This window comes from Ambystoma mexicanum, chromosome 14 (assembly GCF_040938575.1).
Source record: "Ambystoma mexicanum isolate Mex_15411 chromosome 14, UKY_AmexF1_1, whole genome shotgun sequence".
NCBI lineage: Eukaryota > Metazoa > Chordata > Amphibia > Caudata > Ambystomatidae > Ambystoma > Ambystoma mexicanum.
The window spans coordinates 137,197,450-137,212,309 of record NC_090940.1 but is presented as its reverse complement, the minus strand read 5'-3'; positions in this window follow the sequence as shown (position 1 = coordinate 137,212,309).

The following is a 14,860-nucleotide window of genomic DNA, read 5'->3' as shown; positions in this document are numbered from 1 at the left end:
GATATCTTGTAGAGAGCCAGACCAGATCACCCGGCTTCCATAGAGGAACAGCACTGCGTTTGGCATCAGCATAGGTCTTGTATGTCTTGCGGCTGTCCTCTAGTGTTTGTAAGGCTTCCTTGTGGGTACGACGGAGATCAGTGAGCATCCTTTACAAAGCGGGAGTGGTGGTCTGACCTCTGAGAACGGAAGTTCCTAGTAGATGGTGAGGATGATATCCATACGTGCACTTAAAATGACTCATTCTGATTGCAGTGTGGTAGGTGTTATTATAGGCGAATTCCGCCATAGGCAGCAGGACTGCCCAATCGTCTTGTTCCTTGTTACAAAAACAGCAAAGATACTGTTCTAGGTTGGCATTTAACCTCTCTGTCTGCCCGTTGGTTTGCGGGTGAAACCCAGAAGACAGGGCTTTTTGGATACCCAGTTGGGTGCACAATGAATTCCAGAACTTTGGAGTAAATTGCGTCCCTCTTTCGGATATGATGGAACGTGGTAACCCATGTAATCTAACCACCTCACAAAGGAATACAGTAGCTGTCTCTGAGGCAGAAGGAGGTTTTCAGCATGCAGTGATTGCATATCAGCTCTAAGGCCTTGTATGGCGTTACACATCTCTTGGATTTGTTCCGGAGATGCCATTTCCTTCCTTTGGCGTTGTATACTGTCAGCCGGGCTCTCCTCCTCCCCTGACTCCTCCTCAACTGTATGCTCAGGTACTTCCTCTACCCTGACTGAGCTCTTATTCTTGGTCTTTATCTTCGTCCCTTGTCCAGGCTTCTTCTCCTTTTTTTTAACGTAAGTAGGGTCGCGCTCCCTCGGCCGCCTCCGTGGTCTGAATATAGTACAGATCCAGAGGTAACCCGAGGAGCACGCCCTAAAAATGGGGAAAAAGCCGGTTGGCAGAAAAAACCCCGATGGATTCCAAGACTGTTGTAATGGGAAGGTCCGATAATAAACCAGAAGACTTGCAGAAGTGGGGAATCTGGTCTGCTGACACAACAGACGCGAAGCTCTGATGTAAATAGAAGAGGCTGGTTGCTGGAACCTACGGGACCCGGTGTAGGGGGTCCGTAGGCTTAAACGGTATTGCGGACTTCCGTGAAAGATACTGCACAAGGTAACGATGCAGGTAAGAATTGATCAGAAAAGGTAACAATAGAGGGAACACGAAAATTAGGATAGAACAGAGTAAAGATAGAAGTCTCCCGACACTAGAGAAGGATATGACGGCAGAGACTAAGTGGGTTGCAGAGAGAGACAAGTACACGGAATACGCGTGGAGAAAGGGAACGCGTAGTGAAAGCGAAAGTCGCTAGAAAAGTCCCCGATCACCTTACCTGAAAACCATTAGACACCGCGAGTGGCAAGGAACAGTAAAGGCAACAGCAAAGTAATACGGGAGACGGAGTAAAGCTAGTCGCTGTAAGAGACTGGCAGCGCAGGTAACACATACGATACAACGCGCCGTGCGCTAGTTTGATCAGCCAGTTATAGGTTCCGTCGGCCATCTTGGAATAAGCTAGACCGTTGGTTTTGCTAATGGATTCCATCTTAGTAGTACTTCCAACGGTAAACTATCTTCCAGGGCTGGTGCATGACAGTTAGTGGGACAAATTAGTATAGGATTAGTTAATTATATATTTCCAATGCAGTTCCACACAGAGAAAATCACCCCATCTGTACATATGCACATTTTCTACATTTTAAAATGACAGCACATTGTGCAAAATGTTTCTGAAACTAAACTCATTTTGCTAGTTTGGCTAAAGGCTTTTCCAAAAATTAATGCTTGCTGGCTTGTTGCTAAAAAGCTGCCCCTAGCACCCATTTCAAACTAACTGTATTTACATATTAACCAATGAAACCCCCACTTTTGCTGCCATTTGAATCTGTACACATGTGCTTTTGTTTGCACAAATATGTAATTCATGAATATATCCCCACATACCCTCCTTTTTCCCACAATTCTGGCTAATAAACCCATCATTGGATGAAACACGTATCAAACTCTAAAATGTATGTGTCCCGGGACATCTCTCTTTCCCCATTGTTGCTAGATGAACAACTGTTGAACCAATAACATCTTAATAAAATGAACATATATGCATTTCACAATAAAGCATTGTTAAACTGTAACATAAAAATGAAATAGAACCCAAATTGGGCATATCAGTCCTCACACACATGTGCATGTGTGATCTAATTACATGTGCATACCTCTGACTGAAGCGCACACCTCCATATATATTTTTGAATCATAGTCTTTGTTTATGCATTTTATGGAGTAAACAGTTCTCATCAATGTGTATGCATCACAATAAAACAATAAAATAAAATAATTAAATAAAATAACAAAATGGCTTAAAACTAAAAATATCCAATTTCCACTGTCTCCAGTTCAAGTCTCACTGGGTAAAGCACAGCACAATACTATGCCCCACCAGCAGTGCTGTGGAATTAAGTTAAACTAACCACTGTTCCATTGATGGCATTCACCATCTTCAGTACCACACCTCTGAGATGTCCTGATCACCAAACTTCCATACTCGCATCCTTTTCAGTGGAATCCCTTTGGGCCGGCGCTCATGGGCTCTTCTCCACTGAAATCATCTCTTTTGGCATCTGAAACTATTTATCTTCACCTCCATACTTTGGTCCGGAGGCTTTCCTGTGTCCTTGGTACTGCGGCCTCCCATGGACTCCCGTGATCCGTCATCTCCAGGAACCGGCCATGCCAGTACAATTGGTTAGTTGCATCTAAATTGAATAGAAAAGAACAGATTAAGTCCATAGCACAAAATAAATGTCCATCCCGTTCACCACTCAGCCAAAAATAAAAATGTGTTTCAAGCCCTCATGACTTATCACTTTGGATATCTGCAATTAAACACACATTAGAGAAAAACAACAATATTTACTCCTCACATTATTATACATCACAACAATGTTCATGCAGAATACATTTACCACACTGTACCAGAGTAATTTAACCTGATTCAGCACCTTCCATGAATGCATAGTACCACACATTTTTTTAAAATGTGACATTTTCATTTGCATTTACTTCTACACTAAACTATATCTCTGGTTCCTCACGGAGTGAAACATACACCACCTTGTCATTAGGTCACATGCATTATGAAACCACCCTTCTATGCATCCGCTAACATTAAACATATTGTGCTCTCAATTCTTTAAGACATTTTGTTTTATTTATTTATGCAACCAGTACACTTAACCCGTTTCCACTTGCTCAAGTCTCCTGATTTCATGCTTTGGATGACAGGGCTTAATTTGGTTACATGGACAAACTTTTCTGTCACCATTTCACCCTCTGTCTTTAGTATATTATACATTACGGGAGATATCTTATCTACAATCTCAAATGGTCCTTGCCATGCTGCGAGGAACTTTCAATTTGTATGCTTGTTTTTACCAAAATGGAACTTGTATACCCGATAACCTACCTTATATTCTCTCCCAGATGTCTTTTTTTTAATCATAATAGGACTTTGCGCTTTCAGCAGCCCTTTCCAAATTTCGTTGTGCAAACGCAAATGCATGTTGTAAATGCTTCCTCAATTATTCCACATACTCGTGAACTGTAGCTGCACTCACAAGTGTTTACTCATGTGTCCTGTACAATACATGTTGTGGCATTACCATTTTTCTTCCGGTCACCACCTCATGAGGACTGATACCTGTTGCTTTAGCAGGAGTCAACCTAATGGCCATTAACACTAAAGGTAAGTGTAAATCCCAACTGGAACCTGCCTCTGCCACAAACTTCTTTAGTATCTCCACAACAGATCTATTGCTTCTCTCTACATTCCCCGAAGAGGCAGGCCGATATGCGATATGCAATTTCCTTTTTACTCCCAATATCTGCCACATGTTGCTCATCAAGGTGCTCGTGAAATGACTTCCTCTGTCTCACTCTATTTATTGGGGTAACCCAAATCTTGAAAATATGTGATTTACCAGCAATTTAGCTGCTGTTTGTGCACTACAATCTGGTGCAGGAATGCATTCCACCCATTTCGACATTAAACATACCACCGTCAATAAATATTGGTTTCCTCTACCTGATCTCTTCACAGGCCCTACATAGTCGATTTGTAAATCTGACCATGGAAGGGTTAAACCTCTTTTCATTAATGGAGCTCTATGCATTGGTGAAGCAGGTTTAAATTGTGCACATACCAGACAGCCCATGGTATATAATTCCACATCTTGGTACATGTGTGGCCAGTAAGCATAACCTTTTAGTATTTCTAAAGTTTTTTGTGAACCTCTGTGTCCTGCAGTTATCGCATCATGTGGATGGTGTACTATTAGCCCTATGAATGAAAGAGGTACCACCCACTGTATCTGCCCTGTTATGGATTCCCTGATCATCAGACCATCCTGTAATTTGATTTGTTTTTTGTTCTTTAATAATACTCTCAACTCTTCTTTCCCTGTACAATCATTTTCAGTTAAGGGATTTTGTTCGGGGTCTATCAAATGATTATAATAAACTCCCAATATTGGGTCTTCTTTTTGTGCCTTAATCAAATCCTGATCTGGGGTATCATAACTCAATTGAACTACAGGTTGTTCAACTTCATTTGGAGATCTAGAGCGTGTAACTGCATCTACTTGTATTTCACCAATTAGGTGTTCAATGGGCAACAATTCTCCCATAACAGCCCCAATCCTGGCCAATTGATCTGCTCTATCATTTCCCTCCTTATCCTCTCCTGGTGTTTTCAAATGTCCACCACCTTTTCTCCAGTATATTATTAAACCATTCTCTGACACTAATTTGTCTATAGCTTGAATGATTTCCCCATGTTCAGGGGGATTTTTGTTATATGTGAGCATGCCTCTTGTTTTCCAGCCAGGCAAATATTCTACAAAGCTATTTCGTGCATAATTCGAATCTGTCACCAGGAAAATTTTACTGAATTTGTTATCAACTGCGGTAGTATTTGCTTTATAAATGGCAGCTGGCTATTCCTGGCCCCAATTCTCATTCCTGTACTAGGAATATCCTCACATCTCAACCAGACATTTCCTATCCCTGACACCAGCTGTTTATTGCTGTCATTTTCAATGTGAAAAGCACACCCGTCGACATACACAACTAGCAAGTCTTTGCATGTATTTCATCAAAAGCTATGTGTGGTGATTGTTCAAACTCCTGCAAACCGGACTCCACCTCTACTTCATCTGAGACACACTCAGCTGCACAGTCATGTAGATCCGTTAACCCTTGATCAATTGGGCTCTTTTTTATTCTGTCCATATCTTACTTCTACAGGGAACCCCTGCAATGCCAATGTCCAGGAAGTAATCCTGGACTGCACTGGATTGCCTGATCTAATTCTTTTACTTTGTAAAAACTGCAATGGTTGATGATTCATTTCAATAATTTATTTATTTATTTATATTTATATAGCGTGCAAGCAGCCCAGGGGCATTGAGGCGCTGTTACTTGCAATAACTTAGTTACAGGGTACAGGCATGATAGCGATTGTTGACACATTATGAATACTACACGACATCATACTATTGTTACAGATATTGCATTTGGTCATATATTACAATTTATATGATAAGTATTTGTGCTGATGTGTCGGGCCTTGTTATTGTAATCACCTTTTCCCCTTGAATAATGGGACGAAAATGTTGCAACGCCCATATAGTGATCAGAAGGGCCTTTTCACATTCACTGCATTTAGTTTCAACTTGAGACAATGCCTTGCTTGCATATGCGATAGTTTTATGATTCAAATCATGTTTTTGAGATAACACTGCTGACATACACTTCTCAGTGAATCCTATTTCTACAAAGAAATCTTTATTCGTTATGGGATAGGCCAAGCATGGCACCTTTATAAGACATTCCTTCAATTTAGCAACTGCATCAGACTGCTCCTTTTCTCATTTCATTTGGTGCATTCAGCTTCAATAATTTAGTCAATGTTTGAGTGATTTCAGTATAATTTTCAATACATTTTCTGTTATATCCTGTCATTCCTAATAGACTTTTTAAACCTTTCATGTTTTTAGGATTTTTCAATTTCTGTATGGCCTCCACCTTTTTCTTTTGTGGATTTAATCCGTGTTCAGTTACTTCATGGCCTAAGAAATTCACTTTTTTCTTGCACCATTGGGCTTTCTGTAAAGATACTTTGGCACCCGCCTTCTGCAATTGGCCAAGTACATGTCTAATGTCATCAAAATGACTTTTTAGGCTTTCATTTTTTATCAGGACATCATCCACATAAACTATGGTCCTTCTTTCTGCCGCATCTGGCATAGCTTTTCTCAAAAATATGCCAAATTCGCTCCCACTATTGACATACCCAAATGGTGTTCTGGACCAGGCATATTGCGTTTTATCAAATGAAAATGCGAACAAATTCTGAATGTCCTCTGCCAATGGCACACACCAGTACCCAGATGTAAGATCTAATGTGGTAAACACCTTTGACCCATGTAACAGAGCAAGGCTTTGATCAATGAATGGCAGCGGCCATCTAGACACTGGCACTCTTTTATTTAATTCCCTCAGGTCTGCACACAGCCACCATTGACCATTCTGCTTTAATACACCCAAAACGTGAGTGTTGGCAGTACTATGAATGGGCCTGATAATTCGCCGAGATGCTAGGTTTTTAATTATCTCTGCCAACGACTCCAAGCATGCCAGTGGCAATCAATATTGGCGCTCAAATACCGGATTTCTACCACACCCTTCTGGTAGTGTAGCAAAATATAAATCAGTTAGGCCGCAATCATATGCGTCTTTGGCAAAAACCTCCTTAAATTCCATAAATATTTTTCTCAATTCATTCTTATCCTCTTCGCTATCAAAGGCATCTGCTAATAGAATTTGCTCCTCTATCATTATGAAAATTCTGGCAAATCCTCCAATGGAGGAACCTCTGTGCTTTCTTCCAACTGTGTGGCTGTATCTCTTTGCAGAGTTGCCACTTTTAAATATTTTGTCATATCAGCCTCCATTTCAATGTGCTGATTTCCTGGTTCATTTTCATTTTAATCAAATAATATGCAATTCTCTTGGTGGCAGCACACTGTCTCATTTGAATCATAAGGGTATGCAGACTGAATTTTGAACATCCCTTTCGGTTGAGAATCCAGGGACTCTGCAACACACCCTGTACATCTGCATACCTCTCAGGGATATTCCCAATCACCATATTGTTGAAATCTGCAGTATAATGTGTTTTTTGAATTGCCATTCCTAGCATGGAATTCTCTTCTAAATGAACATCTCGACACCTTTTATTATTCACCATTATTTTGATGGGCCCATCCACAATATCTACCAATGGGGTATATTCACAGTTCAGCCCTTGCTGTTTTGCGGACTCATTCAAGCACACAAATGCATCAGAATCCTTCATTTGCTGTCCATTTTTACATTTTAGCGTTACAGCAACTTGTCTGGTGAATGCAGGAATGGTAATATCCTTCTTCACCTGTAGCTCAATTGCATATGGCACCAACTGTGCACAATAATAAGCCTGATTTTTATCTTCAAATTCAGGGACAGGCCCACCTAGCCGGGACCATACTTTTTGGTTAAGGAAATCTAACACCATACACATCCTGTGCATTATATCATTGCCCAGAAAAAAACCATTTTGTGTTACACTCACTATCCACACATTGTGTTAGATGTTTTTTTGTCCAACAGTAATCTTTAGAATACACCTACCTGCACTACGATTTTCAAAATCAGGTTTGTCCAATCCAGAGATGTATTGGTTTTTAATTCTAAACTTTGGGATCTCCTCCCTTTCCATTATTCTCGGAAGTAATTTCTCATTAATAAAACTCCTTTCCTGTTCAAGTGCCAAAGTGGCTTTTATCACTCCAGAATCGCCATTTATACCAATATGAATCCATAGCTGCTCATCTTCCATATGTATTTCAGCAAGGGTGGTGATATGTTTTTCTATGTCTGCTTTAGGGATGGGGTTTTGTTTGCACTTCTCTTCTTTTAAATAGAAGCGCAATGTGTGTTCATCTATTTCAGTTTGCCATTTCTTCCTAGGATCCAAACAAATGTGCACGGATTGTTTTTCTTTTTCCCTTTGCATTTTGTCCTGATACATTAAAATAACAGTGACACTAGGCACACAGCTATTCTGGAGAAACACTTCCACTGCATCTTTTGATTTAGCAACAGTATGGCATTCATTTACACTGCTGTTTTGTAACTTTGGGCCTCATCACGAGTTTGGTGGTAACCCTTAAATGCGGCGGTAGCGCTATTACCACCGCATTTAAGGGTCCGCCAAATCACGGCTTCGGCTGATTTCCACCCAACTCTTAGCTAGGGGGAAATCCGCTGAAATTTCACGCTCTTACCGCTGGCGGGCAATCCGCCAGCAGTAACAGCGCAAAATGTCCCCATTGATCCCAATGGGAAATGGGGAATTCTCGAATGGGCTCAATAGGGAATGGGCAATACCCGTTCCGCCAAACACGTGATCCGGAGCTATTAGCGCCAGGGGGTTTGGCGGTAGGGCTACTAACGCTGGCGCTAATAGCGCCGGTGTTACCGCCCAACTCGTGATGAGGCCCTTTCTCTTCTTAGGCCTTAATGGTTGTTTGGTTAAAGAACACAGAACCCCATTTACTCCATCAATGAGAGGCGACAATCTTTTCAGGCAATCTGTTCCCATCAAGAATGGAATTTCACAGATAGATGTGATCAATACTTCCTGTCTCATTCTGTGTTTTCCTATCTTTTTGTCAACTTCAGTGACACCTTCAATAGGTACCCCCTCACAGTTAAAGTTATGTACTGGGTCTTCATTTTGTCTCACTTTGATCTGATTCTGTGGGGATCTCCCTTCATTGATACTTTTTATCAATTCTTTGGATATAGTCGTGGCCTGTGTCAATCATTGCAAACGTATTGCACCTCTCTTCCACAGTAATGGGAGCATATCTGTCCTCAACTTCCTCCAATACACACAGAAAGTGTGAGTTTTTACTGATTTCAGGACTTTCTTTTCTCAGGCCCTTCTCACTCTTGGATAAGCACATCAGTAAATGAAAGGACATTTTCCCTCCTTTTTTCTCATTTCCTTTTGATAAATCTTGCCCATCTCCCCATGTTCAGAGGTCATTTGGAGTGTGGCCACTGTTTACCCCTCTGCCCGGGGTTCATCAGTGTTCACACTGCAGTTCTGCAATCATAAACACCACATGATAGGTTGGCGTTTTCTAATTCTGGTCATATATTGGTATCTGGCATGATATCAGTCTTTTTGATTTCCTCAAAAATATGTGGCTCAAAAAACTCTTCAGGTGACTGAACCGCACCCTCCCTTTTAGCACTTATTTTTCCTATCTGGATTTTATCGGCATCTTGATTATCTAGGGAGGGTGTTCTAACCGTCACATCTACTCCCCCATCAGTTATTATATCAGTGCGTAAGTTGTCTTTTTTGAATCTGTCTCTTTGCTCCTTTGGAACTTCATGTCTTTCTCCTTTTCCTTTTTCATTTGTACAGACTTCCAAAGTTTGATTCAACACTAGGTTAAACCAAACCTCTTTTTTAGGTGTGGTTGCAAGTTTAACTTAGCAATCCGCTCAGGACCGTTAAACAAAACTGGCTCATGGGAATCTGTATTTATATCATTGCAGGTGTCATGAATATTTAGTCACTTGTTATCAGAAGCCACCAGGTCACTTCTATGACCTTCTGCCCCCTCATTTGATGACTGTTTTTGAACTGTACAGAGTTTCCCTATTTGTTCAGCCAACATTTTTACCTGGGCCTCAATACTTTGAAACCTGTCAATTTCTCTGGATTCTTCTCTTTGCGCGTAGGCCGGTATTGGTTGTTCTCCCCCTGGCTAAATCTGTTCTGATATCTCTCAGAGGACTGGTTCCTATTTGAATTGTTTCTGAACTCTTGATTCATGTGAGGCGGGCAACGGGGTGTGCCCATTCTTTGGTTGTGATCCCCTGGTGGTAGTGATTGATTGTATTGACATGGAGCATAGTTCATATTTTGCCTCATGTTCTGTCTCTCATTTTGTGGGTACTGTTCCCTATGCTGATTCCCATTTTCAATAAATCGAAAGACAGCTACTGGATGCCGGCATCCAGATTTACGAAGTCAACAATGCCTTGATAAATTCTACTGTAGGAGTGGTCACACCCCAAGCTACAAAACCAAAGGTAAAGAGCGTCAATCCGAATCAAAATAACATTTGAATCGGCGAGGGCGAGGAGCACAAGCTGCAGATGGATGGGGCCAAGTTGCTCGAAGAACAGAAAATGAAAAAAATAAAAATCACAGTTGCAAATCCTAAGGCGAATAGTATTGAAAACAGTGCCATAGTAAACCCGAAGCAAAGAAATGTTGAAGAGGAAAATTTGACCTGGTTAGCAAAGTCTCTAAATGAAACATCCGAAAGCTAACACCATGAAGAGATCAAGCAAGTTGTATTAGCAACTTGGAATACTAGAGGATTTGCGCATCTAGTAGATCGCCCACCAGTTGAGCTCAGGACATGCGATATAATATGTCTCCAAGAGACTTGGTTGACTAAATGCCCATGCATAGATGGTTTTGAGGTAGTCCTGAATCCGGCAATACAACAAAAGAAGGGTAGACCAATGTCAGGACAACTTATTTTAGTAAACTGCAAAAGTGGGTTCAGCATAAATACAGAGCTGAACCAGTCACCTTACATCCAATATGCAAAATTAGAGGCGATTACTATGATGAACCATGAGAAAAGAGGTCCACATCATCAACGTCTATTGGAATCATCAAGCATCTAACCAAGAAAAGTTTATAGAAGAACTACTAGACCTTGTCGACAGTGTTCTGGTTGAGAATTCTGACCCACACATTGTGGTGTGTGGAGATCTGAGCATGAAACTAATTGAAATACAAGCGCACAAAGGAGACAAGTCGAAAGCTACACAGCAAGAGTTAAAACTGAAAAAAATCTGTTTTGAAGAAATGAACAACCGAACCATGAATATGATGAACGGGAACATCAGTGGAGATATTCCCCCCCCGCCCCCCCATGGAAACCTGGGAGAGAGGTAGCCAAAAGTCAATATTGGACTATTTCTTTCATCTCTGAAGCAATGGCACTTGAGATCACTACTCTAAAGGTCACAAAGTGACCATAACATGTTAACCCTGGCATGGAAACAATCAAACCTGAAACAAAAAGTACAATGGAAACAAGAGGTAGGTCTCTAACCGGGACGGAATCTCCTTCGAATGAACAACAACGATATAGCGACCTTAGCCGAGGATATCAGACCAAATCCTGTGACGAACAAGACAAATTTTATTGAATATGTTATGATCCGACCATTTTTTTTGGCAACAACAGCGTATGTGCACCCCTTATATCACCTGGAAAATCCCCTGGCGTCTTGGTCAACGCCGAAAGTGCGGTGGTCCTGTTCGGACTACAACTTCCAGCATTTCGTGTTAGTAGTTGAATCAGACGCTATGGTCACGTGAGGAGCACGGAACGTCTTCCGGCGTCCGTACGCGAGTAGTCTATTTATTGTTACCTCAAATGCGGCTCAGGTGCTCCTTAACTGTGTAATTGTTGCCAGTTTCGTAGTGCTTTGTATCCTGATACTTACGTCCGGATTCCTGTTTTCAAATTCTTGGCCTGTTATCACGGACTATTCTATTGGATTGCCCTTTGGTTCCTGGTGCCTGGCTCCTTCGGAATGATTCCGCGGTTTCCCCGACACCGCATTGCTTACCTGGATTGCCCTCTTGCTTCGTGTTTGGTTACGTCGATACTTGAATTCCTGTACCTTGGTGTTGCAACTCCTGAAACCTTGTCAAGTACTTCAGATTTCCGATTGGGCCATTTTGGTCTACCTGTGTTTCCCCTTCTTCAGTTTTCTTCCCTTTACCTTCCCTTCTTACGTTTGTTTTCACTTTCTACCCCTGGCAAAGACTCACTTACCTTCAAATCTTCATTATATTTTTGGGACGCTTTGCTGAATTTTCGAGGATCCTTTTTCTGGACATAAAGGTGACCACTCTGGACACTCTTCTGATTACTACGCTGGTCACTCCTCCATCTAACTCTGGGACGCTGTGCAGAAAACTAAAGGACTGCCGTGGAAATATTTGTTGGTTCACGCCCTCTTTCAGTGCTTTAACCTCTCCTCTTCTATTGGGATCTCGGGACTTCCTGTGAGGATTTGTTACCTTGTTTTCACCTTGCTGTATCCTGTGGGGCCAAGTAAGTTTTGGGTCTTTTCCTTCACGGAGCAGGTAAGAGTGGGAAGCAGTGGGTGGTGGCTGGCAAGGTTGGTATCCTTGATCATCGTACTGAACTGCTGTTGTTGTCTTTTCCTCTAGCTCTGTTGCTGCTGCTCCTGTCTTTTCCCTCAAGTCCCTGGTCTGTCAGGTAGATTATATTCATGCAGACTGTGCTCTTGTGAGAAAAGTCTGGTTGCAATTTAGCTCCAGACTAAGAGGGGATTGTATGTTAGAACTGTCTAGGTTTCGACAAATATCAAGAGTTTATGGAAATCTATAAGGTCAAAACAACAGAGCCCTGCAAACTCAAATATCAGCAACATAAATGCGATGAGCAAGTTGCCCAAAATAAAAGAGAACTAAGAAAAGGCATTAGGAAAACAAAAAGGGATAATACCGGAAACCAGAATGACCAAATAAGGACCTTAAAGAATAAACGCAAAAATTGTCTAAAAGCACACAAAGTAACTCTGGAGCAAAATGATGCAGAAGCCATTCTTAGCGCCTTGTCACAAAGAAACTCCAGAGGATTCTGGTCGCTAATAAATGAAATCGAAAACTCCCAGAAGGCTCTGGTGAGGAACATGGTAAATGAAAAGCAATGGATATCCCACTACAGTAAATTGTTTGCGAAACAAATGGACACAGAGTGCCCGCAGCTAACAACAAAACAACCATGGGAATTGACAATAGAACGTGACGATATAAGGAAGTGCATTCAAAACATCAGCTCTTCCCGAGCTGCCGGGCCCGATGGCCTATCCAATCTAATATTGAAAAATAACTCTGAAGAATGGTCTGATTTTTGCGACGTCTTATTCCAGAATATGATACAGGAAGCAAGAATACCCACCACTTGGAAAGAAGGAATAATAGTACCAATCTTTAGAAAGGGGTGTCGAACGGATCCAGCAAACTATCGGCCAATAGCCCTCTTAGATGTCGTGGGAAAGTTTTTTGCAAGCCTGTTATTAGTGCAATTATCGGACTGGATAAGATCAAAAAAAGTGCTGGACGTACGACAAACAGGATTTGTTAAAGGAGTAGGGTGTAGCCTGAATCTCTTTATACTCAACCTTCTAAAAATTGACGCTATTCGAGCTGGCCGCAAAGTCTTTCTGGCATTTATTGACCTAGCCCATGCCTTTGATGGTGTGGACCGAGAAATCGTATGGTCTAAATTAATAAACAGAGGATGTCCTAGCAGTCTAATACTGGCCATAAAAGAACTGTACTCATGCACCTATGTCAAGATTCGTCTAGATAATGAAGGACATCTTTCCAAGGCAATATTAACGGTGCGTGGAGTGAAACAAGGGTGCCCATTCGGCGCAAGGTTGTTTAACGTCTACAGTTCAGAAGTTGGAGGGGCCCTGGACGGAGTAAAATCTTCTCCACCAAAGCTGAATGGAACTCAAATAAGTTGGATCCTGTATGCGGATGATATAGTCATACTAGACTTGACCCCTATAGGATTACAACGAAAGCTAAATGCACTAAAGACCTACATCGAAGATAATGGGCTAGAAATAAATACTGCAAAATCTGAGATCTTGGTGTTAGAAAACCTAAAAGGAAGGACAGCCATAAAGAAAAACTCCCGATGGACGTTAGAAGATCTGTTAAAACAAGTAGACTGTTGCCGGTACTTGGGAACATACATCAACTCAAGTATAAGCGACAAACCCATGACAAAAAAACGATAAGTAAATGTAATCAAATAACAGCTCAAGCCGCCACGATACAAAGAAGATACAGCACATTTTCGTACAAGCCTGTCATAAACTTTTACAAGAGTAAAGTGGTACCAGCATTAATCTTTGGTGCAGAAAGTATGTTCGGCTGCACAAACCGGATCTGGTCCAGGTGCAAAGGCACGTTTTGGAAGTGAATTTTACAACTCCCCCAAGGGTGTCCAACGGCATGCATACTATACGAAGTGAGTATGGCGACCTTGAACGCTAGAATAATGTGGAACATGCTTACATTATACAGTAAGACAGTTGAAGTTTCATCTCCACAATTTGAAATAATGGCTGAGCAAAAAGCCAAGACGAATAAACCAATACTGCAAAAATGGAGACAAACATGTAAAGAGATCCTAAACCACATAGAGACAGATGTAAAGACTCTCATATCCAATCCGAATGCAGTAAAAAAAAGAATTATTCCAACTCGATTGGATTGAAACGAAAGAAAAGAGATGGAACCATAAATGCATGGAAAACATGCCATTTGAGGCAAAGAGCCTCAATAGTATACCAAAATATATGGAAGTGTTTCCGTGCAAGTGCCTAAGGAAAAATTATCTGAAATTTAGGCTGAATCTCTATGAAGCAAGAGAAATACAAAGACAAAGGCGGGATCTGCGTGGGGTAGATCTCAAATGTCGTTTTTGCCAAAAAGAAGAAGAAACTTTAAAACATCTGGTTTTGTTTTGTTCAGAATTAAGAATGTTAAGAACTAAATACCTGGGTCAGGAGTTGAGTACTGGTGTGACGTACATCGCTGAGTACTGGTGGACAAGAATGCATAGCAGTAACTGCAAAAATTTGGCACTCGCT